This window comes from Symsagittifera roscoffensis, chromosome 3, assembly GCF_963678635.1.
Source record: "Symsagittifera roscoffensis chromosome 3, txSymRosc1.1, whole genome shotgun sequence".
In the NCBI taxonomy this organism is placed as follows: domain Eukaryota; kingdom Metazoa; phylum Xenacoelomorpha; order Acoela; family Convolutidae; genus Symsagittifera; species Symsagittifera roscoffensis.
In genome coordinates, this window is record NC_087064.1 from 47641399 (window position 1) to 47669327 (window position 27929).

The 27929-nt window shown below is 37.2% G+C and overlaps 1 protein-coding gene across 2 annotated transcripts in view; it reads right to left on the reverse strand.

The window, feature by feature from the left end:
- LOC134842916 (uncharacterized) overlaps nt 1-25645 on the reverse strand; it is a 77949-nt gene extending 52304 nt beyond the window's left edge. For both annotated transcript variants that reach the window (XM_063859445.1, XM_063859444.1), the window contains exon 1: nt 25635-25645. The gene's annotated coding sequence lies outside the window, so the exon portion shown is untranslated. The remainder of the gene's footprint in view (nt 1-25634) is intronic.
- Nucleotides 25646-27929: the final 2284 nt, after the last annotated feature.

Sequence of the window (27929 nt, forward strand, 5' to 3'; positions counted from 1 at the left end):
TTGAGTCACTTGTTTCGGGTACGCTCTTTCTTTTACATGACATGGGGGTGCTCGTATTTGTTTGAACACTTGACGGCTTCTTCCCTGCCCATCGTCTCGTCTTGGATTCTTTCCTGAACTCGAGGGCCCTTGCTTTTCATCCCTTACTCCATCTGAAAGTTTCGATACAACTAGTCTGCCAGCCGATTGATCTTCTTCCTTTCCGTGCATTACTTTGACTTCTTCACAGCCGAAGGGTGCTAGCATGGTTCTAGTTTGTAATGTTCCGCCCACCATTAACTCTGGTTTCACACTCGTCAAGATTAGTGAGGCTTCTTGTAAGTCCGCCTTGCCTCTCATGACTATTGGGGCAGATCCAGTTTCTGCCCACAAAACACGGGTCCATCATCTCGGAGAATTTCGCTACCCTTTTCCATTAGTTTCGACGGCTCTCAACCTAGGGGTTTGTACTACGGAGTCTGCTCCAAGCAACATCCTTCTAATCAGGGGAAATGCGGGGATCTCTTCTGGCAGTATCCTGTAGTCACCCCAGGCTTTCGTTTCTTCTCTCAATTTGTGATATGATGCAGTCAGTCGAGGAATTCTTTTAATTTCGCCGTTCGTCTTATTGTAGGGCGTTAGATTCCAGAGCTTCGGGAATACTTCGATATGCCCTCTATCCACCTCTCCCATCCTTTCACGGTAGTGATCATCAAAATTTATGACGGTCATCTCCGGCTCTGATATTTTTGCGAATATCAAGTCCTCACTCATTATCTCTCGTAGGGCGTGCTGCTCACACCAGTTGAGCGCACTTCCGTTCACTGCTGATATGAGGTTCAGGTGCAACACCGACCTCTTGCATGCCTCCACCTTAACGTCAGGGAACACAAACGTGACTGCTGGACCGTATATCACTGTCACGAACTCCGTGGCTCCTCTGATCAATGCCAAGGGATCGGTCCTCATGGCCAAGCTCAGGTCAGTTAACAGGGGCATGCCCCCAGCATGACGTCTTCTTCCTTCTGAATTGTCTCATCCTCTCCTGTTGCAGGAGGTATTGGATAGGAGTATGTCGCAGATCTCTTATCTTGGTCCAGGAATCAGTGGATCGCTTCACGTCAAACCTCCTCACGTTCTCTCTCATCTGCTCCGGGTAGCGGGCCAGATTCATCAACCCTCCCAAATTCCCGTGCGTTATCTCAATTAGCGTCAGAAGTCCATATAGTCGAAAATTCTGCACTCCTTCGGTGAGCAGTATCAGAGATTCTCTCACAAAGATCTCCGCTCCAAACGTCAAGAACAGGGCTAGTAGTTCCACGATCGATACTTCTAGGACTGCTTGGAGGAACTCTTTAATCAGGTATCGAGAAAGCGATGGGTAAACTTTCGCCAGGAAGGACGCAGTCCGTCTGGCTCAAGACGCTTCCAGCATTCTGTCAGTCGGGTCAAAGCCTTCTTCTCCCTTTTTATTCGTACAGAAAGCTTCCGGGGTAACTTGGCACACTCTGTTTACAAAATCGGCTGACATCTGTTCAGCATTTTCGGCCAGGTTTTCCTCTTTCACCAGGTAGGCATGGGTCTTCCTGATCATCACTAGGCCTCGCTCGAAAGCGTCCGTGCCCAATGCGGCTTTTCGAGGGGCCAAGTGCAGCCACCTGTTAGCCTCTGGTTTCGTTCTCAAGACCATCGCTTCCAAGAGAGCTCTCGTCTCCTTGGAATTCTTCCTTCTTTACCCTTCCTCTTTTCTTTCCATTCCTCGGAAACATAAGTCGTTAGACATCGCTAATATTACTCGATGGTCATGGTCAGTTTGTGGTCTCAGTTTAAGTTGTCGGCTGAAGTTGGACAGTTCCAACCACAGTACTTCGTCTAACACTAACATGTGTAGTGAATGGTCCTTAAATCCTCCCATCGCATTCGAGATGCCAGATCACAACGCAAGTATTTCCGCCCTAAGGATCTCCATAGGTTCTCCATATCTATTCCGCGATTCGGGGCAGATATGATCACATCATATTTCCCTTCCGAAAACAACGCGACCATCGCATACACAAGCTTCAGTCCATCCGGGAAATGTGCATATCCCGGAGACAGTGCATACACAGCTCTCAGTGTTATCTTGGGGAACGCACCTTATTTCAGCGTGTCCATTGCTTCCCCCATCGATTCGAGCTTATCCTTTATCGCTGGCCATACTGTGTCTTCAGCCGTTGTAGGCTCTCTGAGCCTGCTCAGAAAACCCCTTCTTTGTAGATGGTCGTTTATGCCGGCAAATACGATCGTGATCGAGTTCATTTCCGTCTGTCGTTGTAACCCGATTGCCATTGACACCGACTGCATTAGGTCCAGGTCGACCGCTGCCAACATTATAACGTCAGGCCAAAAGAGAGACTTGGAGGTATGCACGAAGTCTGAGTTCACAACTATAAAAATCTTCGCTTTTCTCATTTCTGCTTTATCATACGCTGCAAAGATAGTCTCTTCCTTCCTAATCATCTTCATCCCACCATATCTCTGAACATCGCCTTCTTGAGTCACTTGTTTCGGGTACGCTCTTTCTTTTACATGACATGGGGCTGCTCGTATTTGCTTGAACATTTTCACATGTTGTCCTATTGTTGCCCTTGTTGTCAAGAATCTTCCGGGCCTTTCTTCTTGATTTCCTTCACCATGATTCAGTTTCACGTTTTGAAAAGGTCTTGCATTTACTGGACCCATTGTGTTGTTTGAGGGCAGTCCCTCTGAATCAACGAATCTGAAGGCGGTCTTGGAGTTGAAGTTAATGCCAGCTGCTATCAACCAGTCCACACCTGCGGTTGAGTACAGTCCGTTGACGGATAGTCTCGCTCCATTTAGCATCCTTTTGGCATCGGCTGCAAACCCTACCGTCTAAAGGCTCAATAGACATGCCAGGGAGAAAGTATGGGCGTCGACCACATCAAAGAGCTTCTGTCTGGTCGTCGCTCCTCTCGGATGGTACTCGTAGTCTCTGATCTTGTCTCCGATCTCGCTTCCGGTCTCGAGGTAATTGTTGTCTCCGTAGTCGGGTTGACAGGTCCTAATCTTCGTTTGCCTTGGATGAATGGTTCTTCTTGCTGGCGCCTCTCCCAATCGGTCCTGTACGTCCGTTCTTTGCCCTGGCTCGCTAGAGCTTTGCGGCCTGTAGGTTACGGCTAGGACCGCTACTAGACGTGTTTCTAGGTTAGGGGGCACGATTGTTGAGACTGCCGGCTCATTCGTCATTTCTTCTTTCCTTAGCACTCCCGTGTCAAAGAGCTCGACCTCCATTTCATCCAGTCGCTCCTGTAAGACTCGGTTCATCCAGGCTTGTCCTTCTATACTATCAAAGTGGATCCCATCGGTGGTTAGTCTGGCCTGATCCATAGCTCTGAGCTCGTGTTCAATGTCCATGAGCATCATCCGTCCAGCATTCTGACTCGCCAGATTTCTCAATATGTTGTTCCCCTGATGACTCCTTCGTTATGCCTCCTCCCTATCGATGTCAACGTTCTCGTGCTCATCGGTACGGTGCAGACGGTCAGTGCAGCGCACTTGAATTTCTGCCAGAGAGTAGTGAATAGGCACACAATCATCGATTCCCATTGTGCCTCTTCCTCATCTGAGCCTCTGGACATTGTGTTTGTCCCGATTAGAATCATTATTTTAGGGATCCTTCCTGGGTTCATTAACTCCACCATTCGAAATAGCTGGGCTATCGTGACACCTCCAAAGGCCATCACCGTGGTGATCCAAGATGTTCTCAGGTTTTCGAGAACTCTCACGAAACTGTCACCCAGTATCAAATGAGATGAACCGAGCCGCGGTTGTTGCATGTTTATCACCGGACTCCAAATCGATCGATTAAAGCAGGCTCGCGAATCCGCTTCCGGAATTCCTGTGAAGTTATTCTTCACCTGGTTGTTCTTCTGCACATCAAACACTCGGGACCCTTTTTTCATCGGCATTTCCCTTATTTTCCTCTCAGGGGCTCCAGATGTCTTTGCTGGTAACGTGACAATGTCAGTTCCCGTTTTCTTTATTGTTTCTCGGGAGAGTTCCACTCTGCCCGTGTCGTCTTTTCTTCCATAGGTTGCTGTCATCCCGGAACCTGGTGCATTCCTATTAGCGACTAGTCGTCCAGGTGTTTCTATCAATTTACGCACTGTCTGCTCCACGACTGGGTCACCTAGGGTATCACTTGTGTCCGGGATTGTCAGTCTTCCTGTCGTAGTCGGGGGTCGCACTTCCATCGTCTGACTTAGTTCGCGAGGCGTTAAGAGATCCATCGGGGACTGCCCACGAGGAGCATTCCTTGCAGGTATCGCTTTTTCTATGCCGTCGTCAACGCCAGCCGTTCCGATCGCTCTTTATATTCTTGCCTCAAGCGTTCTATTTCTTGACTCTGTTTCTTGGTGCAATCTTCAAACAATTTCTTCCACTTATCCCTGTCTTCTTCTACACTGAGCATAGTCTTAGTCACTTGATCCAACTCCCTTCTGGTCTTCTCCAGTTCTTGCATCGTCTCGTTCGTCTGAACTTCTTCTTCTACTCTCGCCCTCTTTGGTGGCACAGCTGCTCTCAGTTGTGAACTAGACAAGGCAGCCTCGCTGCTCATCTCCTGATGCATTCTTCTCAGACCAGGCCTAGGCTTGGTTGGTAGAAGCATCACACCTGGTTGGTAGGTCCTGGAACTTCCCAATCCAGGCTCGTTCGCCAAGTCACTTCCTGAGAGAGCCCCGTTTCACCACCTCATTACCCTCATGTCTGATGGGTCTAGTACTCCTTGTTGTCCATATGCTGCCATCAATAAGACTTCCGTGGGGCGCTCCCCACAGTTATTGTTCCCTAAGATGTTTGTCAAGGCGACCAGCAACATGATCACCTCTGGGCCCTCTAGAGCGAACTCTCGATCCATTAGCCGACGATAGATCGCATCTATCACTGGTCCTATATACGCCTCCGCTAGGTCCATCAGTTCATTCAAGTCGAAGTTATCGGTTTCGTTAGATTCGGTTTGATTATCAGTTTGCATAATTTAAATTTGACGAATAGTTAAATGATCAATCAGGATCTAGGAAAGAGGTCACGAGTATCACATTTGTCATCATTACCCCAGATTTTGCAATAAAATTAGTTAAAACAGTCAGATAAAAAGATTTTGATCCTAAAATATAATAAAATCAGTTTATTGCTAAAATTTTGGAATTCGACGTAAGAATGGACAGTCCAAACTTTGGATCTCTTCCTAAGATCGTCATTAGATTGTTCATGGTCACCTATCCCTTCCTACCCAGGGTCTTAATAACATAACACAACATGCAGCATATCACACACAACACACATAGAATGACACCTTCCTGCATGCAACCTTCAGCGTATACTCAAATAATATTTCTTATGTAAGTATAATTGTATGTTAGTATCAGAAAAGATTATGTGTATCAGTGCATATAGCTCCCGTGGACCAAGTTTTCCGGGTCCACATGCCGCTTCTCCGTCACCCACGTCCTCGTCACCAAGAAGCATAAATAGTTTCCCGGTATCTGCGACGCCACCGGACGCAAGGCTGCTACGCCTCCTATTCCTGGTTTTTGCTTCCAAAGGAGTTTTATGTTTTTATATTCTCTCTTAAACTTCTCTTAGTGCTTTATTTGTTATAGGAAGTTTTGTTACCGGAAGTGAGGGTACGTTTAGTTATTCTTAATTCAAGGAAATTCAAATGTTTCATTTGAATTTTTCCCTAGAGGGGAAAATGTGGTGTGGTGCTGTCTAACTGTATTGTTATGACGTCATTATAGTATTACTTTCAATGCTAGTTGTTAATGGTGTTAATCTTGCCTATTGGCTCTCAAGGTCGCTATCGATCTGTCAATCCATATTCTATTCTTAATCAAGTTCGCTCATTCACTCTGTGTCAATTTATGAAAGTTTTAAGTTGAACTCTATATTTTGTCATGACATTATTTACAAACTTATCTATTATATAAACAAGATGAATTGAGTCTTGTATTAATCTTTTGTTCCTCAAGACACCACGTGGCGCAGCCAGCAGTTCCGGTCTCCGATGATCGTACTGACCTGTTAGGTGTTCCCGTTTTCTGGCACAAACCAACAGCGGATCCACCCAGCAGCTGGGATTCTTAGATAGGCCAATTTAACTTGGCAATCATCTTGAGAGAAAGGTATGATCCATGTGAGTTATTGAAACCACCGGGTGTGGTACACGATGATCCTGTTCCAAAACCAGAAGCTGTGGGGGTGTATGAAGATGCCGCAGCAATTGTGAATCGTATTGCACGAAATGAGGCAGCCGTACGTAGAGTGACGGAAATGAACGAAGACGCCGGGCGAAAGATCCCAGAGTAGCACCAGGTGTGTTCTATTATGAATTTGAGCAACGAATTAAATATCGTTTATTCTTTTCAGTTGGCTCTGAAGGGAGGAAAAGGTTTCTCCAAAGTTATCCGCATGCGGATGTCAGTGCAATGTCTTTTAAAAAAATTTCACGAATTCTGTGTACTTCTTTTCAAAAAGGAGAAAAATTACATTATCGAACGATTGCAAATGTATAATGCCGTACATACAGATCGAGAAAGTTTGGAAGCTTTTTATTTGCGACTGACGAGACAAGCCGTCCGTTGTGGGTGGTCGATTGATCAGGAGAAAGAAGTTGTAAGAGATATCTTTATTGCCAAATTGAGGTATAAGGACATTCAAAGAGAATTGTGTATTACCCCAGGCACAACTCCGGAAGAGACGCTGAAATCAGCGTTGCTGCAGAAAAAAGGAGCACAAACCGCCACTGATCTGCAAAAGCAATTTGGGGTTGACAGTTTTTCCCAGTCAGGATCCAGTTCGGGTCAGAACACTCGCATAAAACAGGAACCTACATTTTCTGTCCAAGGGAAGAAATTGTCAGATAGAATCAATCGAGCTCAGAATAATAGGTCGAAGGGGGCCAACGAGAAAGCGAAACTATGTTATTTTTGTGGTAACAGGTTTTCAGCAAATCATAAACAAAGCTGTCCAGCTAGAAATGTGATTGTAGTGAAAAGGGACATTTCGCCAAATGCTGTAATTCCAAGAACGTAGCGAATGTAGAGGTTGAGTCAGATGAGACCTTGGAAGAAAATTGTAATTTCATCACGTCCGATAGTGAGTCAGTGTTTGCAGTTTTTTCGGTGTCGGCAGAAGAACCGAGTCATCCCATTGCGTCAGTGGAGAAATTGGAAGTGGTTAATGCTGCTACGGGCAAATGACGTTCTACTCAGATAACACTTCGTTGTGGAAAGACGTTCTTCAAAGCTACGGTGGATACTGGAAGCCCTGCTTCTTTCGTGATTACGAGGACAGCAGACTATATCGTGAAAACAGTTCCGTCAGCCAAAGTTTTTAGTGAACAGGAACGTCCAATCGACACGGTATATGTGGACTACAATAGGAAAAGAATTGAACTGATGGGTAACCTGATAGTGGATGTGTCATCATTGGGTTGACATGTCAAGTCTGCAAAATTTTTCATTTCGGAAAACTGTACACGATGCTCATTAGGTTTAGACTTGCAGCCCCAGTTTGGGGTGAGAACAAGGCAAGTTAGACCAGAAAGGTCTTTGGTGGGTGAAGTATCCCAATCAAACCTGAATGAGATGTCAGAGTCTTGGAAATCACATTTCCATCAGAAGTTTCATCGTGTGTTTTCCAGAGTTGGTAGAGCCAAAAATCACCAAGTATTCTACATTCAAGTCACCGCTCGTTCCGATTCAGGAAAAAAGAAGGCGGGTTCCAGTGCATATCCAAGATAAAGTTGGTGTTGAAATTCAGAATTTAATTCAAGACGGCCATGTGGTCAAACTTAACAAACGTACAAGTGAACATTTCATATCTCCAATCGTAATTACGGCTAAGAAGGATGGTTCTGTGAAATTGGCTATGGATGAAAAGCCTATGATTGATCAGATTCATAAGAACCAATATCAGATGCCGAATTTGTTGGAACTGTTGGACTCGGCAGCCCAGATAATCACATCGGACAAAATAGGTGATGTTTGGCTTACGTCCCTGGATTTGAAATATGCATTTAGTCAGATCCCGCTCAGTGATGAAGTTAGTCGTCGTTGCAACTTTATTATCGTCTGTGGAGAGCAAACTGGCACGTATCGGTTTAAAACCGGTTTTTATGGGTTAACGGATATGCCAAAAAAATTCCAAAAAGCAATGGACAATACCCTTCAGGGTTTATCGGGAGTTTTCTGCTTTTTTTGGACAATATTCTGATAGTATCGAAAGAATCAGTTATGGATCACAATAATCTTGTAAATAAAGTGATCACTCGTCTGGATGAAGAAAATTTCGCTCTGAAATTGTCGAAATGCGATTTTTCGATGAAGCAATTATCTTGGTTGGGTTACGACATTGACTCCGAAGGCTATAGGCCAAAACTTTCCAAAACTGATGCAGTGTTAGCTCTGGAGTCTCCTAAGTCGCTCAAACAGCTGCGTTCTTTCATGGGCATACTCAACCATTTACAACGTTTTATGCCGAATCGTCAGGTCCATTTGGACCAATTACGCCCTTCCTTGGAAGCAAGTAATAAAAGCAAGTTTGTGTGGGGGGAGGACCAGCAATCGGCTCGTAGGAATATTTTGCAATTGATTGCAAATACACAAAGATGTTTCATTATGACCAAAGTCGGAATACGCGAGTGAAATGTGACGCTAGCCATAGCGGTTTGGGAGCTGCTTTAGAACAGGAAGTTGAAAAGGATGTTTGGGTTCCTATTGTATTTGCTTCGCGTTTTCTCAATGACCAGGAAAAGAAGTATAGTACAAACGAGTTGGAACTTCTACCCATTGTGTGGTCATTTGAGCACTTCCGCGATTACTTATTGGGTAATCATTTTGTGGTTCTAACTGATCATGAAGCGATTATCTCGGCGTTGAAGACCAATACAGGTAATAAAACCCATCAATCTCGTTTAACCAAATGAGCTGATTGATCATTGCCTTTTGACTTCGATATTTTTCATATTTCCGGATGTAAATTGGGAATAGTGGATTTTTTATCTCGTTTTCCAACGTTTGAGGCGCCACGACCAAGTAGTATCGATGAACAAAATGTGGTCAAGTGTATTAGTCGATTTTTTGATGCTTGCGATTACATGGATGGTTGGGTTCGGGTTTGTTCATTATCAGGTGATTTATCAGAAGAATCATCCAATATTTCGAAAAAAAGTCAAAATTCCGATTCATCTAATTCGATCAATTTAATCGAGTCGATTGATTTTGGTCAACTCCGGGCCAATTGTCCCGTTCGGGGTAATTCATTAATTTCATCCTAGGATATTGCCAATCAGTCGGTAGAGGGCGTCAATAATTGGGACATTCGAGTTACATCTCAATACATCAAACCGGTAGAGGGCGACGGATATTTTGATTTTGGTTATATCGAATTATGTAAAAAATTCAATGCGCTTGTCACTTCTCCGCTAGAGTGCGTTAGAATTTCTGGTCAAAATTCTAGCCAATCAGCTTTGAGCTGGTTCATGCATGTTTTTGTCACTTTCTCAGCGTCGATCACAAATTATCTGCCAACTTTGTCATTAGTGTGGATTTCTAGTACGGTAATTTGTGATTTCTAGTACGTTCGTGGATCTTTTTGAATTTATTTTAGTTTATTGGAATTATTGGTGTGTATTCGTATTATTGGGCGATTTTCATTTTCAAACCGTGATGGATACTAATACCACTAACGCTAACGATAGCTTTGAACAACTGCTCAACCAATTCATTCCGATTAATCAACATTGGTTTCGTCGGATCGAGCCAGGCCGCGGTTTCGCGCGGGAGCAGTTCGTCCAAAGATGTCAACTACATTACAGCGTGGTGCGGCGTTGAGGGGTCAATACGCCCGAATACTTGCCAATTTTAGGTCAAAGAGGCTCAGGAAAGTCAGATCAGTAAATCGTCATGTTCAGCCAGTTCAAAGTTTGGAAATTTTGAAATCATCTGTGGTAGCTCAGGACCAGAAATCATTAACCGGCTTGGTGGGCATTTTGGACACCGACGTGCTGTGGGAACATACGGATGAAGACTCCTGCCTACGCTTGATGAAAAGAGCGTTAGTTAACCGGGACTATGAAGGATTTTGTCGTATTGACTCATACTTAAAATCCTTTAGGCATTGTGCAGCGGTGGTTGATGGCTGTGTTGTCGTGGACAATAGAATTGCTATTCCCAATTGTCTTAGGAAACCGTCACTGGCTCGGTTACATAGGTCGCATGCGGTTCAGCTAGCCATGGTGGACGCAGCGCAATACATATGGTGGCCTCGTATGCATCGTGATATTGTCCAGTTATGTAAAGACTGTCCTCAGTGCACGAAGTTTGGTAAGAATTTAACTCTACCAAACCTCTACCCCTTTTATCTGGTCCTAATGAAGAGCTTCAGCCCAATTATGCGGGTCCTCTACTCGATTCTGATGGTAACAGTATTTATATCTTGGTCGCGATCGACCGATACTCTAAATATCCGTCAGCTTTGATTACACGGAAGATTATTAAATTTTTTAAAACGTATTTTCAACAGCATAGTATTCCTAAATCCATCAAAACTGACCAATATTCGGGTTTTAAGAACAAATTAGTGCAGGCCTTTTGTAAAGATAAAAATATTGCCCAATATTTTTGCCCGGTGGGTGATCATCGTGGTTGTGGTCTGGTGGAACGGTCCGTCCAAACCATTAAGCGTCGATTGGTTGCTTCGCGATTGAGTTCGGATTTTTCAACTGTTCAAGATACACTTAGGAATATAATTGAGGGTATTCGATAACAAAAAATTCGGTTACTGGGAATTCAACTTTTGAGCTTCATTTTGGTCGTCCTCGGAATACGGAGTTATCTCTTGCGGCAGAGCGATTGTCTACGGGCGTTAATTTAGATTGGAGCGCGACCTACTAACACCGGAACAGCGTCGGGAGCAGTGCGACAGCCGACCGAGAATAAAGCTAGTGAAGAAACGGCAATCAAGCCCGACAGTGTCATCCTACTTTGGAGGACCAACGGAGTCAGTTGCGGACACACCTCACTATCGTGCGCTGGATAGTCTGGCTCATTCTGCAAATCAACGGTTAACATTGAAGAAGTCCTTATCTCATCAAGAGGGGTTCAAGCTCCTAAGACGCTGACTGAACGGAATCGAGTTTTCGCAGCTACCCTTCATTCCAACTTGTCCGCTGGGACGCTCAGATTTAGGAACCAGATGCCAACCAAAGAAATTTGTCCGTCCCAACCAGAACGTAATTTGGATTACTTAGTTATGAATGAACCAAGTAAGGTCGAAAATTTTAGGAATTTTCTTAATAGGAAATCTGGTCGTGAACTTTTCAAACCTGTTAAAAGTAAAATTGTGCAGATTACTGGGTCCACATATATTACTGACAAGGAGAAAGTGATTAGAAGAAATCACCTTCGGTACGCCTTAAATCAACGAGTCTAAGTTTTTCAGGCAAGCAAGCAACGCCTGTCAAAAAGGGGCAAAAACGCCCCATTGCGTCATCATTTTTGCCTTAATCTTCCGAAGACAATCTTCCTTTAAAGCCAACTAGTTCTCGTCAACGAGTTTTGGCCAAAACTGTGTCTGTACCTGCTCGTCCGCAATTCCCATCTATGATGTCTTCGTCTACGCCATCGCGTACCCAAGTTTTATTGTCCAAATCAAAGTACAATTTGGTATCGGAGGCTCCAGGAGTTCAAGCTATTCCTTGTCCTCAACAGTCTACTCCAGTATTAGATTTGACGGCTTCTTCGTCCACATCAGGAAAGCAAGGAGCGGAGGTTCCCATCAGTATCAAACCTAAGTCACCATCTCCCACGAAAATCAAACTACTATTCTGCCCGGATCTTATCCCTATCTCTTTTGACGATGAGTTATCAGTACCGAAGCTACAAGAGTGCTCTTCGACCAATTTGGCAGCATCGGGGCTTCCCACCAGGGATGTTTCGGGTTTAGTTTCCGAACCGGAAGGAAATATTTCGTCATCGTCGAGCTCTTCCCGAATCTCATCTCGCCGGAAAAAGCAGACAACTTTCTACGGCAGCCCAATCAGACATTCCGTGAATGTCGTCCAAGCTACTTTGTCTTCTCCACCAACTTCTGTTTCGCCGGACAGGAGAGTTCGTTTTGTCGTGGCTAACCAAGAGCCAAATGTTCAAGTGGGGCCATCCCGGGTTGTTCTTCCCAATGAGTCAGAGGGTTTTAGCAGAAAATTTACACGTTTTCCGAGCATGAGTTCAATGGATCATCCCTTGCGTCGTGCAGATAAATTAAACTCTCCTGTTATTTGAACTTTTCTAGTCATTTAAATAATTTTCAGTACATTTATCTAAAGTTCATATCCGTCAATCTTGTATACTTCTCTTAGTGCCTTATTTGTTATAGGAAGTTTTGTTACCGGCAGTGAGGGTACGTTTAGTTATTCTTAATTCAAGGGAATTCAAATGTTTCTTTTGAATTTTTCCCTAGAGGGGGAAAGGTGGTGTGGTGCTGTCTAACTGTATTGTTATGACGTCATTATAGTATTACTTTCAATGCCAGTTGTTAATCGTAATAATCTTGCCTATTGGCTCTCAAGGTTGCTATCGACCTGTCAATCCATATTCTATTCTTAATCAAGTTCGCTCGTTCACTCTGTGTCAATTTATGAAAGATTTAAGTTGAACTCTATATTTTGTCATGACTTTATTTACAAACCTATCTATTATATAAACAAGATGAATTGATTCTTGTATTAATCTTTTATTCCTCAAGAATACACATAGACTAAGAAGTTGCACGAATCTAAATAAAATAAGCATGACGAGCAGACAGTGTACCCTATCTGAAATTACTTTATGAGCTAGACCAATTATCCCAACTCATCTGGTGCAACCAAAAGTCTCGAACAAGACCTTAAAAACAAAGTAGCTTAGAACTAACCAAATAGATTAGAATTAGACAAAAAAAAACATTTTCAAAAATGTTACATGACAACAATTTAATTGAAAGTCTCTACGACTCAATAGATCAGAGCCATTATTCGGAACAATACGAGAACTACCCGGTATTGGAAACAGACTTCGGACAAAAGACGATATACGACTACAAAGGAACTTACCATTAAAATTCATGATCGTACGGCGATGAGTTATCGGTACCGAAGCTACAATAGTGCTCTTCGACCAATTTGGCAGCATCGGGTCTTCCCAACAGCGATGTTTCGGGTTTAGTTTCCAAACCGGACGGAAATATTTTGTCATCGTCGAGCTCTTCCCGAATCTCATCTCGCCGGAAAAAGCAGACAACTTTCTACGGCAGCCCAATCAGACATTCCGTGAATGTCGTCCAAGCTACTTTGTCTTCTCCACCAACTTCTGTTTCGCCGGACAGGAGAGTTCGTTTTGCCGTGTCTAACCAAGAGCCAAATGTTCAAGTGGGGCCATCCCGGGTTGTTCTTCCCAATGAGTCAGAGGGTTTTAGCAGAAAATTTACACGTTTTCCGAGCATGAGTTCAATGGATCATCCCTTGCGTCGTGCAGATAAATTAAATTCTCCTGTTATTTAAACTTTTCTAGTCATTTAAATCATTTTCAGTAGATTTATCTAAAGATCATATCCGTCAATCTTGTCAACTTCTCTTAGTGCCTTATTTGTTATAGGAAGTTTTGTTACCGGCAGTGAGGGTACGTTTAGTTATTCTTAATTCAAGGAAAATCAAATTTTTCTTTTGAATTTTTCCCTAGAGGGGGAAAGGTGGTGTGGTGTGGTGATGTCTAACTGTATTGTTATGACGTCATTATAGTATTACTTTCAATGCCAGTTGTTAATCGTAATAATCTTGCCTATTGGCTCTCAAGGTTGCTATCGACCTGTCAATCCATATTCTATTCTTAATCAAGTTCGCTCGTTCACTCTGTGTCAATTTATGAAAGATTTAAGTTGAACTCTATATTTTGTCATGACTTTATTTACAAACCTATCTATTATATAAACAAGACGAATTGATTCTTGTATTAATCTTTTATTCCTCAAGAATACACATAGACTAAGAAGTTGCACGAATCTAAATAAAATAAGCATGACGAGCAGACAGTGTACCCTATCTGAAATTACTCTATGAGTTAGACCAATTATCCCAACTCATTTGGTGCAACCAAAAGTCTCGAACAAGACCTTAAAAACAAATTAGCTTAGAACTAACCAAATAGATTAGAATTAGACAAAAAAAAACATTTTCAAAAATGTTACATGACAACAATTTAATTGAAATGTCTCTACGACTCAATAGATCAGAGCCATTATTCGGAACAATACGAGAATTACCCGGTATTGGAAAAAGACCTCGGACAAAAGACGATATACAACTACAAAGGAACTTAACATTAAAACTCATGATCGTACGGCAAAAGCCAACAAAAACTTTTATATTTAGAATTGTATTAGCATTGAATATAGATTTTCATTTGCAAACATAGTATCTTTGAAGAAAAGTCTTCAACAAAAATTATAGGGGCTAAACTTACTATTGTACAATAACGGCTGATAAAAACGTCTCTTGTCGTTCTCTACAAAATCTGCAGTAAATTTAAAAAGATACCTGGAAAAAAGAATTATTGAAAATAAAATTACAAAAATTAATTAGTATGCATACTAATTGTTAATATATATGAATCATCTCTTCATCCCAGCTTCATCACCTAAAACAAAACAGCGAATCATAAATCTACTAACATCATCAAAAACTATTAAAACTAAAATTTTCTATTAAATTAAACCTTAACTTAATTTATAAAGGCCTATCCTAATTCTTATTTTTGTTCAAATTAAACTTATTTAAAATTAACAGATCATCAAGGCTTTCCTTGGATCTTTAATTCACTTTTAATCAAATTAAATTTAGTTTCATTAATTTTATATCCTTATCATCAAGGCTTATCCTTGGATTAAATAGAACAATTTTGTTCTCCCCCTCACAATTAATAAAGTGTCTAACGATCTCAAACGTCGATTTGCTACCCAACCCTTCCTCAAGATCCAGGAGTAATAGAAATTTTTCAATCAAACTAACCATTATAATGAGGATAAACAGTGAAGAACTTCGGTTATTCATCCATCATTTGACCCCCCATCTTACCTGACACAATATAATACTTAAACTTAGTTAGTTTAAAATAGTGTCTAACGAACTACTTGTGATCTAATTATACCCGAACCTTGTGGATTGATTTATTATTCTTCAACCTTGATCACAATCACTACCCCTAGGTAAGATTAAGTAAGTTAACACTTTAACTTAGACTAGCCACGAGAAAATAAAAATAATTCTCAGGAACTTTTCTCTCCAACCCTGAATACATGACCCAAATTAGGCTAACCACAAAAAATTGTAAGAACAAGCAGCTTAAGACATTAAAAATCTCTAATCCAAATTTTGCATCCGTCATCCTAAAGCTTATGTCACTAGACAATTTAGGATATAAACAAACAATCATATTACACAATTGTGAAATAAACAACAACAAAAAAAATGATCTCGTAGTCACTCCACACAAACAAACAATAGGATATATTAGAACAAAATGATATACAATTACAAGGAAATGTTTAAGCAAACAAAGACAAATTACACGAAAAAGATTCTCAAAGCGAAGAAACGCAGTCTCCGAATCAGAACCCAGTAACTTAGAAGAACTACATAAATAAAAGTTATCAAGTTAAGGATATATTATTTTTTCTTCACTCAGAAACCACATCACAATCATCAATACGAGGAAAACGAAGAAATAAAAAGACATACAAAAACAAACCAGTAAGTCTATACAATTGGAATCAACCAATAAAACACATTAAAAACTACACATTAACAGTCGTGAAACACAAAAACGGATAAAAATGAAGAAAGCCAAGACAAAACTCCATTCTTCCATTTTTAATCAACCCACTCACTGAAGATAGAGGACAAACACAATTTTGTCAAAGTTTAATCGCAAATTCATTTGAAAAAGGAAATATTCCTTATACATCAAAATTTCCAGAAGTAAAAATCAAAAGTCAAAATATTGATCGCTATTTAAAAGGAGTATGTAATATAACACAACAGTAGGGAATCTATACCATAGAAATCAAATGACCAAGTACGTTTCATGTTAGATATCTACTTCAACCAGACGACGTAGATATGAAATTTTCAAAAGTATTCACACAATACATAAAAAATAAAAAAGAATTCAACATCAAAACTCACATAGAGCGAACTCAATTTTCACTAACAATGTATTTTCAATAATCTATAGATATCTATCTATACTAGAGAAAGCAGAATTGCAAGGAACTTCAATAGTTTGAACATCTAGACTTACAGCTGTAAGACATGAAATTGCAATTTTCTCCGAATTTTTAAACGCAATCCGTGAAATTTTAACCAACGACGAAGTTTCACAGAATGCTAAACACGATTTACAGAAAATCTTATCGAGGTTTATCATTGTTTATTTCACACATAATATTGATTTAATCTCACAAGCAAGAAAAATTTTAAGACCTGAAAATTCAACTGATGAAATTGTCGTAGCAGAACAATCAGATTATGTTTGGGACCCTGAATGGTCTCATCCACTATTCCTGAACATACCAACAGACATTTCAAGTCAAGCAATTAGCACAATTTTTAATCACAAAGATTCTGTTAAAGTATATCCACTCACAATTGACGCAACACCTTTAAACTCTAATTCATTTCTAACCGATAGAATAGGGAATAATAGTGTAAACTCAACCCTCATACAACAAGAAAACCTAAATGGAACTACAAATCTTACACAACAAGACACTCAAACACCATCACGTTTCGTAAATGAAGAAATAGTTGAAATAAAAACAACAACAGCACAACAAAGTGTTTCACCAATACATCCAAATCATACAACTCCAAGACCTAAAAATCCAACATTACCACAGGTAACCTTACAATCTACAGTTAAACCCTCCGTTGTTCCAAAATATACACAATTGGATTATCAAACGTTGAGACCAATGACAAAACCAACAACACAAAAACAAAGAACATTCACTTGAAATATTTTTGCAGAACATAATTATAACTATGTAAATAGACCACAAACAACTGAACCCTCTCGTGCAAACACGCAAAATCACTTATTCTCACAAAGACAAATTTTCCAAAAACCATCAACAAACTCAGTAAATTTTAATGATTATCCACAAATTTCACAAGGCCAAATTGAAAATTATCCTTTTTTTTCAGCAAAACTAAAATAATAGACAACAAAATAAAAATAGGCATTAAACAACCTATTATACATCTAACTGTTTTTCATCAGATGATGAAGAATATTGTAACCAAAATCATCAAAAATTTTATCAAAACCAAAGACTCAACTCTTACCACGTAAACCAACACGATATTTTTGAATCATATACACAAGAACACCATATGCAACAACCAAGATCAAATCAAGCATCTAAAAATGATAATTTTCATTCACAAAACCCAGTTAGTACACATTCTTATCAACCAACGCAAATGCAAAAAGAAATCCGGCTACACTAGTACATACAACAACATGAAATAACAAAGAGTCAACTTACAAATTTTTCACAAATGCCAAATGCCGCAGAATCAGTTCAAATGACAATAAATCGATACCTAATGGGTGGATCGTCAATAAGGTCAAACAAGCTTTTAAGGGTATTTAAGGGTACATACTCTGAATATTCTGTAGAAGATTATTCAAATGCAGTAAGAGCAAATCTAAATTTAAATATAGGACCTGAACCAATAAATACACCACTTTACCAAAATTGGATACATAGACGCCAAATCACCAAGTACGTTTCATGTTAGATATCTACTTCAAACAGTCGACGTAGATATGAAATGTTCAAAAGTATTCACAGAATACATAGAAAATAAACAACATCAAAACTCACATAGAGCGAATTCAATATTCACTAACAATGTATTTTCAATAATCTATAGATATCTATCTATACTAGAGAAAGCTTTTAATGGTATTTACGGGTACAGACTCTGAATATTCTGTAGAAGATTATTCAAATGCAGTAAGAGCAAATCTAATTTTAAATATAAGACCTGAACCAATAAATACACCACTTTACCAAAACTGGATACATAGATGCACAGCGTTAATACAAACCACACTTGATGGCGCAGCTCAAAAATGAGTTTTACATATAGATATGAAATCAGATTGGAAAAGATTCACACAAAAATTTTCAAAAATGTTTGATTCTGAAAGAAACAAACAACATCAAAGACTTTTATGCAATGAAATTCGTAGACTACCAAATGAAACGATCAAACAATTAGCAGTAAGGATCGAAACACTAGTCCAAAAAGCATATTCACTCAACACTCATGATTATAAAAACACAAAAATGAAAGATATTTTAATGATGACTCTAACACCTCAATTACAAAAAATAGCGATCAAAAAGAGAGTATCACATCCTTCCTCAAATCGAGAACCAAATTTAGATTTCAGGAAACTAATTAATAAACTAGAACTAGCAGAAATCACAATGAAACAGGAAGAAATAGAAAATCTCAAACTACAAAATTTTAATCATGTTCAAACCACTACAACACAAATAAACAATATACACAATTCAAAAATAGATTTATCCGAAAAGATCACTGATATTATGAACATATACGAGAAAAACCCAAATTTTAAAGGTAAACCATCATTCAAAAAATGGTGTAACTATTGCCGAAGATACGGACATAGCATTGCTGAATGCAGACAAAAACAACAAGACAACTAGATAAACAATAAAAGTACAAGGAACCAAACAAATCATTTTATCAGTACATGAAAAGATCAAAATTTACCAATAAAGAACATTCACAGCAATAACAGTACTGGAAAACCAATTCCAAACACTTCAACTTATTCAAGAAACCAATCACCTTATAACTCTAACTACAGAGGCAGATCACCAGACCAAAGAAATTCACGTAGTTTCTCACAAAACAGATATATTCGATCAAATAGTCGAAATAATTTGTATCGAAAAAGTTATTCACGATCAAACTCAAACAGACCAGAATATTCGTTTGATACCCGATCCCCTTCACACTCTAGGAATAGACACTATTCCAATGATAGATTAAGAAATTCATCGTACAAATCACATAGAAATTTTTCCAACATTAAGAATAGAAGCTACTCAAATAATCGAAATCAACGATACCAAAACAATAGACCAAGAGACTATTCAAACAACAGATCAAAAGATCAAAGATCTAACTAAAACAGTTATCAAAACAGATCACGAGATAACTCACAAAATAGAAACTCAAACTATAACAATAGACAAAGAAACTACTCTCAATTACACCATAGGAATCATACACGTTATCCCAATTCTCAAAACAAATATAGAAGCAATATACCAAAACATCAAGGACAACTAAATCAAGTATAAACAACTGAAGAAACTAATTCAGACCCCCTGGTATTGATAATACGGAAAGTACTGAATTACAATTAAATCACATCAATTGCGAATCTACAGACAGTGAAAAACAATTTCAGTCAACATGATAGAAGTTGAAAATGACCATGAAACTGTTACGTACGAACAACCATTTCATTCACATGTCTATGGCAATCAATTAGAACTTCTTTTAGATTTTTACAATAGACCTAGAAAAAATAACATACCAATAGATAGAGCAAGAAGTAAATGAAGCAACGACATTACACGAACGTGAAAAAGAACAAGCACCATGTTCTAGTACAAATCACATTTACCAAAACGTACCAAAAAAACCACCAAGAGAAAAAAATTGGACAATCCTATTTCTCTTAGAAAGTCCAAAAATTAAAGAGTTTCAATCACCAGACATTAAAATAGATTTTTTAAAATAGATTCTGGAGCAGAATCAAATATTATTAATATTCCAACCAAAAATCACGTAAACCAAAAATGTTTACAGCAAACGCCAATAAAAATGCACGAGGTTATTGTCAACCAAACAAAGATTCAATTTGTTATAATTTATCATCACATACCCATAATAAAGATCACTTTCATCACACACAAACACATACCGAATGGATTTTAAAAAGAGATAAAAAACACAACAAAAATGACAAAAAAAAATTGCTGCAAAGGCAAAACATAAATAACCAAATCAATCCACGCTTTAAACCAACAACAGATTTAAAAAATGGAACATTTGTTTTAATTCCCAACTTTACGACGCAGAAAGGAATTTCTAAAAAACTAAAACCACTCCGAAAAGGACCATACCAGGTAATTGACATACCACTGATGTCACATACAATTTAACTGACACAAATAAAGAATAAATTATTCAACATCGAAACAACCTATTACCCTATTACCCAAAAGAATACGCACTCCGTGAATTAACACAATTATATTCTTTCACAGGTTTAGAAATTGTTCAAAACAATTCAGAAAATGAATCGAATCAACACACTGATGAACAAATGAATTCAAAAACAGACCAACAAAAAGAACTCGTTCACCGAACATTCCCTTCCCCTAAACACCAGTCAATGAAATAGAGCAGAATCAAATATTATTTTTACTTTCCAACTTGGAATGAAATCACGATTTTTCATCCAAAACCAATACTTTTGAAGTCAGCCATTAAACTAGCAAAAGCACAAGGATCAACCTTAACAAACTACGGAATAATCCACTTGTAAATTTTCCTTGTTCACATTAAAACAATGAAACAAAACAAACTCTTAAATAAACCATTTAAGCAAACCTTCCACATCACAGATATAAAACACAATATCATCGGAATTCCATTCATCACTAAATACATACAAACTATCAATATATTAGACAGCAAAATTAATATAAAAGGTAAATAGACAAGAATGCATAACACCGCTTTATCATTCTTCTAAAGAATGAACAAACAACAACCAATTTTCTCCCCTTTAAATTTTAAACAAAAATTTCACCCCATTTATAATAAAGAAAGAAAACATATTAAGCCTCTCTCAGGATATATTTATGAATTTCCGATCTTACAAGTTCACCAATACAACAAAAATTAAAAGAGACAACATCTCTATATGTCTGACTTTGAATTTAGACCAATTCACAAATTTTTAGAGTAACAATTTTATCCATAAAATACATCAAAAACTCAAATTCTGAAATTATTTCTTTACATGTATACAATATTTCACAATATAAAAAAAGCTTCCTCTAGGACTCCTAGGATACTGTGAAACTAATGCAAAAAATTCTCCTACAAAACAAGTAGCTTATTGAGTAAATAATATATTACCACTATTAGATATATGTCAATCAACAATTCTTGACAAAGAATTATCCATAAATCATATAATAAGCAACGAAAGAAGAAATACAGACTTTTTCACAAAAACACCTTATTTTAGACCAACATTCAAAATTTCACACTATACAGAAGAACAGCAAAAATTCTTAACATTGTTATATTTTCAACACTCTCAAATAACACAGAATGAATTTGAAAAACTAGCTGGTTTACTATTAAGATACCCAACAGTTTATGCCAAATCTAAACTCGACGTTGGAAAAATAAATTCACCACTACATTTACCTTTGAAACCTGATGCAGTTTTCAAAAAACAAAGGGCAAGCAAAGTACCAATCCACTTATATGACAAAGTTAATAGATTACTTCACATTCTAGAACAATATGAAACAATATCTCCAGTAAATAAAGAAGAGCAGCCAAAAGCAAATAACTTTATCAACCCTGTTTTTATTTTAGCCAAAAGAGAATCACTAAAAATAGTTCTAGAAGCTAGATATCTCAATTCACTCATTAATGAATCTAAATGTAATTGGCCTATAGAACCAATTCAAGTAATTTTGACAAAAACAAACGGTAAATACTTTACAATCGCAGATATGAATACTGCATCTAATCAAATGGCACTGGATGACCAATCACGACGATTAACACAATTCGTTATTGGAAATCATCAATACGAATTTATTAGTTTATTCTATGGCATATCCATAGGACCAGCAGCTTTCTCAGCTTTCATGAGCCAAATTTTTAGACTACTTGTACTCATTAAAAATGCAATCACATACTTAGACAATTTCTTTATGCAATCACAAACAAAAGATGAAATTTTCATAGTTCTAGAAAAAAATCACCAAATTTTACAGAACGAAAACATGAAAGCAGCCCCAGATAAATCACATGATTTCTTGACACGCGTAAAATTTCTTGGACACATCATAGAAAAAGATACTATAACCCCACTGAAATCACGAATTGATGCAATTCAAAAACTCCAACCACCTACAAACAAAAAGAAAATCCAAGGTTTTCTTGGAATGTTAAATTTCTTAAATAAATACGTCTATAAAATGCAATTATATTTAAGACCATTCTATAACATTCCTGGACAGCAAAACAATTTTGAATGGACAACAGAACATCAAACACGATTTGAAGAAATAAAAAAAACTTCTCACCGAACAAATTTCAAACACAATCCCAGATCCTAATCAATCAATTTATGCAATGTGCGATGCTTCAAATTTTGGCATCGTTGCAGCATTATTACAATCCCACAATGGAACAAATAAAATGAATCTTAGATTAGCAAATTCTCGCTTATTGACACAAGCTGACTTACGACTCTTCACTCTTATGAGAGAATGCACAGCTATCATACACACTCTAACAGAATATGAATTTTTGACACTTGAATCAAAACATCCAACATTTTTATTTACAGACCACAAACCTATCATATTTCTTTTTACACAAAAATCAAATCCAAACCATTTATAGAGTTTATAGATTTCAACTAATACTAATGAAATTTCCAAACTTACACATAGTATGGACAGCAGGAAAAAACCTTGCACTACCTGACACTCTTAGTAGAAATACACCATCTGAACTACTAACAAGGAAAACAACAGCTGAAACTTCACCACGATTAGAGTGTAAATATGCAGTAAAAAAGTGACATTGAACAATCACAAATGAACAACCTACATCTTTTTCCACTCTATTTAGATTGAAAAAACAACCATTATGAAGTTGATCTATTAGGCACATCTACATTCAAGCCGATTCCATGTTCACATTAGATCAAAATTAATACTCACCAGAAACTACTTAAAAAACCACATAAAAAGGACACATTCCCTTTAGTAGAAAAAGAAAACCTAACGGAACGAAGAAATTTATCAGGACCGTTACCAAGCGAATCAAAATACACAATAAATCAAGTTTTTAATTTACATGAGCCACTTGACACCATACCCCTATCAAAAATAGAAGTAGAAAACATTTTCCTGCCAACAACAGAAAAAATCACAATAGAAATATTACAGAAATATCAAAACCTTGATCCCGTCATTAGACAGCTAAAATTATGGCGCAAATACAAAACTAAGCCAACCAAAGCTGATACCACAATCTTAGGAAACAAAACACTCCTTAGATACTTCAGAAAATTCAATAACACTACCATAAATGAAAACACAGACATTTTAGAATATCAAACATCTAATTTTAAAGTACCATGACTCCCTTTGAGTATGATGTTATTAGCAATCAATACTTCACACACCTTACACACTAAAGGACATTCAGGATCAGAAAAAAAAACATATTCTAACTTTATTCAAAATTTTTATTTCCCAAATAGACCAATTTGGATCAAAATATTATGGAATGATTGTATAATATGCCAATTAAATAAAACCTACCCAAATCAAAAACAAATTGCAGAAAAACAAGATTTCAAAGGACAAAGTCTATGTTTTAATCGCAGAATATCATTTGACACAAAAGGGCCAATTTCACCATTCTCAGAAGGAAACTCATATATAATGGTATTTTTTGATGCATTTACACATCATGTAGTACTTAATCCAGTACCCCATTGTAATGTCTACTATGCATATACAACACTCTACGAACACTGGATAGCTAAATTCGGATTACCTGAAATACTAGTCACAGACAATGGGACTGAATTTATTAATAATGAAATTATCACATTATTCCACTTATATAATATTAAACACAAACCACGTACATCTCATGCACCTCGGACAAATGGATTTGTCGAAGGTATGAACCGTTCATTACAAGAATACCTCAGATGTATCATAGATGGGAAGACTAGGAATATCACCATATGAAATGGTAATTAACCAAAAATCACGTAAACCAAAAATGTTTACAGCAAACGCCAATAAAAATGCACGAGGTTATTGTCAACCAAACAAAGATTCAATTTGTTATAATTTATCATCACATACCCATAATGAAGATCACTTTCATCACACACAAACACATACCGAATGGATTTTAAAAAGAGATAAAAAACACAACAAAAATGACAAAAAAAAATTGCTGCAAAGGCAAAACATAAATAACCAAATCAATCCACGCTTTAAACCAACAACAGATTTAAAAAATGGAACATTTGTTTTAATTCCCAACTTTACGACGCAGAAAGGAATTTCTAAAAAACTAAAACCACTCCGAAAAGGACCATACCAGGTAATTGACATACCACTGATGTCACATACAATTTAACTGACACAAATAAAGAATAAATTATTCAACATCGAAACAACCTATTACCCTATTACCCAAAAGAATACGCACTCCGTGAATTAACACAATTATATTCTTTCACAGGTTTAGAAATTGTTCAAAACAATTCAGAAAATGAATCGAATCAACACACTGATGAACAAATGAATTCAAAAACAGACCAACAAAAAGAACTCGTTCACCAAACATTCCCTTCCCCTAAACACCAGTCAATGAAATAGAGCAGAATCAAATATTATTTTTACTTTCCAACTTGGAATGAAATCACGATTTTTCATCCAAAACCAATACTTTTGAAGACAGTCATTAAGCTAGCAACAGTACAAGTCTCAACCTTAACAAACTACGGAATAATCCAAATTTTCCTTGTTCCCACTAAAACAATGAAACAAAACAAACTCTTAAATAAACCATTTGAACAAACCTTCCACATCACAGATATAAAACACAATATCATCGGAATTCCATTCATCACTAAAGACATACCAACTATCAATATATTAGACAGCAAAATTAATATAAAAGATAAATATACAAGAATGCATAACACCGCTTTAGCATTCTTCCAAAGAATGAACAAACAACCACCTTTTTTTTCAAAATTTTACCCTATTTATAATAAAGAAAGAAAACATCTTAAGCCACTCTCAGGATACATTTATGAATTTCCGATCATACAAGTTCACCAATATAACAAAAATTAAAACAGCAACATCTTTATATGTCTGACTTTGAATTTAGACCAACTCACAACTTTTTTAGATTAACAATTTCATCCATAAAATACATGAAAAACTCAAATTCTGACATTATTTCTTTACAAGCTTACAATATTTCACAATATAAAAAACCCCATCTCTAGGACTCCTAGGATACTGAGAAACTAAAGTAACAAATTCTCCTGCAAAAAAACTAGCCTATAGAGTAAATAATATAATACAACTATTAGATATATATCAATCAACAATTCGTGACGAAGAATTAGTAAAAAAATTATTTAATAAGCAACGAAAAAAGAAATACAGACAATTTAACAAAAACAGCTTACTTAAGACCAACATTCAAAATATCACAGTATATATAGAAGAACAACAAAAACTCTTAACAGTATTCAATTTTCATTACTCTCAAATAACACAGTATGAATTTGAAAATTTATACGATTTACTATTAAGATACCCAACAGTTTATGCCACATCTAAATTCGACGTTGGAAAAAAAATTCATCACTACATTTACCTTTGAAACCTGATGCAGTTTTCAAAAAACAAAGAGCAAGCAAAGTACCAATCCACTTACATGACAAAGTAAATAGATTACTTGACATTCTAGAACAATATGAAGTCGTATCTCCTGTAAATAAAGAAGAACAGCCAAAAGGAAACACCTTTATCAACCCTGTTATCTTTTTAGCAAAAAGAGAATCACTAAAAGTAGTTCTAGACGCTAGATATCTCAATTCACTCATTGATGAATCTAAATGTAATTGGCCTATAGAACCAATTCAAGTAATTTTGACAAAAACAAACGGTAAATACTTTACAATCGCAGATATGAATAGTGCATCTAATCAAATGGCACTGGATGACCAATCACGACGATTAACACAATTCGTTATTGGAAATTATCAATACGAATTTATTAGTTTATTCTATGGCATATCCATAGGACCAGCAGCTTTCTCAGCTTTCATGAGCAAAATTTTTGGACCACTTATACTCAATAAAAATGCAATCACATACTTAGACGATTTCTTTATGCAATCACAATTAAAAGATGAATTGTTCATAGTTCTAGAAAAATATCAACAAATTTTACAGAACAAAAATATGAAAGCAGCCCCAGATAAATCACATTTTTTCTTGACACGGGTAAAATTTCTTGGACACATCATAGAAAAAGACACTATAACCCCACTGAAATCACGAATTGATGCAATTCAAAAACTCCAACCACCTACAAACAAAAAGAAACTCCAAGATTTTCTTGGAATGTTAAATTTCTTAAATAAGTACGTCTATAAAATGCAATTATATTTAAGACCATTCTATAACATTCCTAGACAACAAAACAATTTGAATGGACAACAGAACATCAAACACGATTTGAAGTAATAAAAAAACTGCTCACCGAACAAATTTCAAACACAATGCCAGATCCTAATCAACCATTTTGAGCGATGTGCGTTGCTTCAAATTTTGGCATCGGTGCAGCATTATTACAATCCCACAATGGAACAAATAAAATGAATCTTAGATAAGCAAATTCTCGCTTATTGACACAAACTGACTTACGACTCTTTACTCTCATGAGAGAATGCACAGCTATCATACACACTCTAACAGAATTTGAATTTTTGATACTTGAATCAAAACATCCAACAGTTTTATTTACAGACCACGAACAAAAAGCAAATCCAAACCATAGAGTTTATAGATTTCAATTAATCCTAATGAAATTTCCAAACTTACACATAGTATGGACAGCAGAAATAATCCTTGCACTACCTGACACTCTTAGCAGAAAAACACCACCTGAACTACTAACAAGGAAAAAAACAGTTGAAATACCACAAAATACAAAATTTTATCTCGCTAACTTAAGATGAAACTTCACCACAATTAGAGTGTAAATATGCAGTAAAAACTGACATATAACAATCACAAATAAACAACCTACAACATTTTCCACACTATTTAGATTTTCAAAATAACCATTATGAAGTTGATCTATTAGGCACATCTACACTCAAGCCGATTCCATATTCACTTTGAATCAAAAATAAAACTCAACAGAAACTACTTAAAAAAAAGACCCATTCCCTTTAATAGAAAAATAAAACCTAACGGAACGAATAAATTTATCAGGTCCGTTACCAAGCGAATCAAATTACACGATAAATCAAGTTTTTAATTTACATGAGCCATTTGACACCATACCCTTATCAAAAATAGAAGTAGAAAACATTTTCCTACCAACAACAGAAAAAATCACACTAGAAATATTACAGAAATATCAAAACCTTGATCCCGTCATCAGACAGCTAAAATCATGGCACAAATACAAAACTAAGCCAACCAAAGCTGATACCACAATCTTAGGAAACAAAACACTCCTTAGATACTTCAGAAAATTCAATAACACTACCATAAATGACAACACAGGCATTTTAGAATATCAAACACCTGATTTTAAAGTACCATGACTCCCTTTGAGTATGATGTTATTAGCATTCAATACTTCACACACCTTACACACTAAAGGACATTCAGGATCAGAAAAAACATTT